General features: G+C 43.5%; 1 pseudogene; it reads left to right on the forward strand.

Moving 5' to 3' along the window:
* On the forward strand, positions 1–118 carry LOC124778326 (annotated as a pseudogene).
* Positions 119–5,013: the final 4,895 nt, after the last annotated feature.

Raw genomic sequence — 5,013 nt, forward strand, 5'->3', positions numbered from 1 at the left:
GCCAACGGCCTTGCCGCAGTGGTAACATCGGTTCCCGTCAGATCACTGAAGTTAAGCGCTGTAGAGCTGGGCTAGCACTTGGATGGGTGACCATCCGGTCTGTCGAGCGCTGTTGGCAAGCGGGATGCACTCAGCCCTTGTGAGGCAAACTGAGGAGCTACTACGAGAAGTAGCGGCTCCGGTCTGGTAAACTGACTTACGGCCAGAAGAGCGGTGAGCTGACCATATGCCCCTCCTTATCCGCATCCAGTGACGCCTGTGGGCTGAGGATGACATTCCTCCACAGCGGCCTATTGTAGTCTCCGGTGGGACAGGACGATTGCGAACTACTCCTCTGAACATGGACCATGCATTTTCAATGCAGATGAGGTTTAGAGAATATGAGGATCATTCCAAACGACTGTTTCTGTTATCCACAAGGAGGCTGTTTACAATATTGTGACGATGAGGACATACATCGTCGTCCATCAGCGTAAATCCCGTTGAGATATGTTCATCAAATGGAGCCACAATGCGTGCAAGCATGTCGTCCCGATACTTCATACTAGTCACCCTCCCGTGTATTGGCACGAGGGATGTCCTGCGGACATACATGATCCCACCCAAAACATAGCTCAACCATCTTGATAACTTGATAAGGGTGGTGGCCTATACAGTTGGGGTGTAAACGTTGCGTGCAAGCGAAGTCCTCGTTGCCTCCACTCATGAATTTCAGTCTCGTCGGGGTGGATACTGATACGGGTCTCAGAAGACAGTGTTGTGTCCCACTGAGCCTAGTTTACAAAGAGTGGTTTCCTGCCCTTACCACACGAGCCCCTCTCCGAACACTGTTTAGAGCAGAAGGCTTGAGAGGGCCTCTGGCATGTAAATCCTGCTCGTGGAGCCTTTTTCGTATCATTTGCGTCAACATCTGTACTCCTGTAGCCGTTTGGAACTTTACTATTGTCTAAACCATCCTGAAGCAACACAACTGTCATGGTGATGATGATGATGATGTTTGGATTGTGGGGCGCTCAACTGCGCTGTCATCAGCGCCCAACTGTCATGGTGACACACAACACAAGCACAGCAGTGCTTACAGGTGGCACTGTTACCACTGACTGCACATACAGCCCCCTCAAGGTGGAAACATGGACCCTTTCCGCAAGAATTACATTAAAAACAAGCCAATATATTGATATACAGGATACTCCCGTTTTTATACACGTCAGGTAACCTGGGAAAATATTGTGTCGTTACCAATCGATGTATAAGGTCGACAGATCTGTAACGATAATATATGAAGAACTTAGTGCTAACAAGGGAAGAGCGCGCCGATGGAAATGTGGGAGACGAATGAAGAACGAACCAGCTGAGTGTGAAGCACCACGCAACAGTCAGCCATCATAGCAAACGCATCTCGGATCGAATATACGAGGTAGAAACATACACAACTTCATGGAAATATTGCCTCGGATGGTCGTTGTCTCTCATAGTAAAGATGTGGAAGGTGTAAGCAGTGCTCAGTGCTAATGGTTAGAAAAGGAGCCACTCATAGAATCTTGTAAACGCTGAGGCTGAAACTACAAAGTACTGAACGGCGCGGACGTAGCGTTTCACATCGACACCTCCATCTTTTCTTAAGCACTGTATATCATACAGGTAGCATTTACAGTGTGTTGTTTATCAATATAATTTAATTTGTGTTTGCATAAAAATTATTATTGACCGAAGTCATTCAGCCATGGTGAGCTCCTGGTCCACATCCTAAAAGTTACTTTATCATCATAATTTTAGAGAGCAGAAGAAGAAGAAGAAGAAGGGAAGAGGCAGTCAGTGAAGACACGCATTTTCTATCAGCAGTTCCCTCCCCAAATAGTTGTAGAAAATTACAAGTAAAAAAAAAAAAAACTTTCTGACATTGAGGAAGAAACGCAGTACAACCACCATGAAACAAACATAAACTAATTCACGAACTTGAAGGTGGATATATGTCATCAGTTTGAGCTCACAGCTCACTAGAATTGTATTTTGTTGAATCAGTGGCGATGAGTATCATGCTATGACTTTAGAAAACATCAGATTACTATGGGGTCAGTTTATTCCCAAACTGCCCAGTAAACTATTTTATTATTTAATACTCAGATCTCAATAGCTAGTCAAATCAAATCGCTAAAGCTTCATAACAACTCCAAAGTTATGATTACTGCTAATGATGATTGCACTTGGCCGGTCGCTGCGACCGAGCGATTCTAGTCGCTTCAGTCTGGAGCCCCGCTACCGCTACGGTCGCAGGTTCGAATCCTGCCTCGGGCATGGATGTGTGTGATGTCCTTAGATTAGTTAGATTTAAGTTCTAGGGGACTGATGACCTCAGATGTTAAGTCCCATAGTGCTAAGAGCCATTTGAATCATTTGAACTGTAAGCCTCGAATATTAACCGAGGGAAAATCCGATTGTGGTATGTAATTTCGACTGATCGATAGAAATCCAGAGACACATGATGCACAGCCAGTATTTGCTACGGAAACTTAAATGTGCATTAATAATGAGTATCCCTCAGACGTGAGTGGGCCTGGTGCAACAGACATATGCCCCCTACCATGTCCTGATGGTCTTTTCTTAAGTGGAACACCAAGTTATTGCATCCTGTCATTACCGAATAACCCATTAAAACTACAGTCTTCCACAACATATACACATCCAGCTAAAATAGTCTGTGAGTGGTTATTAGACGTTCACATCGAACATAGCAGGATGACACTTTGTTGTGAGTGCGACCCAGTCGTACAGCGTAGGTAGAAGAGCTTTTGGAACGAGATGCTGTTCGGGGAGTGGACTGCACTGGCCGTTCAACCCTACTTAAATCCAATCTGGCACGAGTAGTGTGAGTTGGGGAGACATACTGCAATAGGTCCACATGCACCAACGACCAAACATCAGTTGTCAACAGCGCCGGTGGTAAACGGGAATTTCTTACCATACTGGACGCCAGCATGGGAGCATCTTGCAGAGCACGCAGTGCCCTGACAGTCTGCGTTAGTATTTGTAAAAGTAGAGGACAAATACCGGATCGCGTCGTAGCATGGCAATATAACACCAACAACAAATCCTTTTTACTAACAATGTAGCAGCAAAAAACCATCAGGCACACATCACGATGGCGACTATCCGAGAGCTTCCTGTGAGTCTCAGTCTGATTTTACTGCTATATTTTTTATAAGGTCAGTTCACTTAACGTCGCTCTGGATAGATATTCCTAAATTTTTAGGTGTTTTCAGCAGTTTGTCATCAACAGCGTAACTGTAGAGCAGTGGATTTCTTTTCTTACTAACACACAACGTTGTTGTTGTTGTTGTGGTCTTCAGTCCTGAGACTGGTTTGATGCAGCTCTCCATGCTACTCTATCCTGTGCAAGCTTCATCATCTCCCAGTACCTACTGCAACCTACATCCTTCTGAATCTGCTTAGTGTATTCATCTCTTGGTCTCCCTCTACGATTTTTACCCTCCACGCTGCCCTCCAATACTAAGTTGGTGATCCCTTGATGCCTTGATGCCAACCGATCCCTTCTTCTAGTCAAGTTGTGCCACAAACTCCTATTCTCCCCAATTCTATTCAATACGTCCTCATTAGTTGTGTGATCTACCCATCTAATCTTCAGCATTCTTCTGTAGCACCACATTTCGAAAGCTTCTATTCTCTTCTTGTCCAAACTATTTATCGTCCATGTTTCACTTCCATACACGGCTACACTCCATACAAATACTTTCAGAAACGACTTCCTGACACTTAAATCAATACTCGATGTTAACAAATTTCGCTTCTTCAGAAACGCTTTCCTTGTCATTGCCAGTCTACATTTTATATCCTCCCTACTTCGACCATCATCAATTATTTTGCTCCCCAAATAGCAAAACTCATTTACTACTTTAAGCCTCTCATTTCCTAATCTAATTCCCTCAGCATCACCCGACTTAATTCGACTACATTCCATTATCCTCGTTTTGCTTTTGTTGATGTTCATCTTATATCCTCCCTTCAAGACACCATCCATTCCGTTCAACTGCTCTTCAAGTCCTTTGCTGTCTCTGACAGAATTACAATGTCATCGACGAACCTCAAAGTTTTTATTTCTTCTCCATGGATTTTAATACCTACTCCAAATTTTTCTTTTGTTTCCTTTACTGCTTGCTCAATATGCAGATTGAATAACATCAGAGAGAGGCTACAGCCCTGTCTCACACCCTTCCCAACCATTGCTTCCCTTTCATTTCCCTCGACTCTTATAACTGCCATCTGGTTTCTGTACAAATTGTAAATAGGCTTTCGCTCCCTGTATTTTACCCCTGCCACCTTCAGAATTTGAAAGAGAGTATTCCAGTCAACCTTGTCATAAGCTTTCTCTAAGTCTAAACGCCCAATACGTTAGATTTATTTACGTTCAGGGTCAACTGCCACAGCATAACCATTTATCAATTGCCTGCAGGTCTTTCCGGATATCTAAAATGCCTTCTGCCGTACGTAGCTACTTTCTTATAGACAACAGTATCATCTGCGAACAGTCTTATGTGGCTTCCTTCACTTTCTACTATATCATTTATATAGATTACAAACAGTAACGGTTCTATGACACTTCCTTGGGGTACTCTGGACATTACTTTTACATCTGCCAGTTTTGTTCCGTTAACAGCGACGTGTTGAGTTCTGTTTTCAAGTTAGTATTGAATCTAGTCGGAAAGCTGGTCCGATACTTGATAACCTCGTAGTTTTTTCACTAAACGGCAGTGCGTGACGGTGTCAAATGCCTTCCTGAAGTCAATTAACGCGGCATCAACCTGAGCGCCGTTGTCTATACCACTATGGATTTCACGAAGGAACAGCACGAGCTGAATTTCACATAATATCTGTTTCCGGAATCAATGTAGATATTTATAGAAGAGATACTCGTTCTACAAAATTATCATAATTCTTCAGCATAAAATCTGTTCCGTAAGTCTACAACAGCTTGTCGTCAACGATATGAATCTATAA

This window comes from Schistocerca piceifrons, chromosome 2, assembly GCF_021461385.2.
Source record: "Schistocerca piceifrons isolate TAMUIC-IGC-003096 chromosome 2, iqSchPice1.1, whole genome shotgun sequence".
NCBI classification, from domain to species: Eukaryota; Metazoa; Arthropoda; class Insecta; order Orthoptera; family Acrididae; genus Schistocerca; species Schistocerca piceifrons.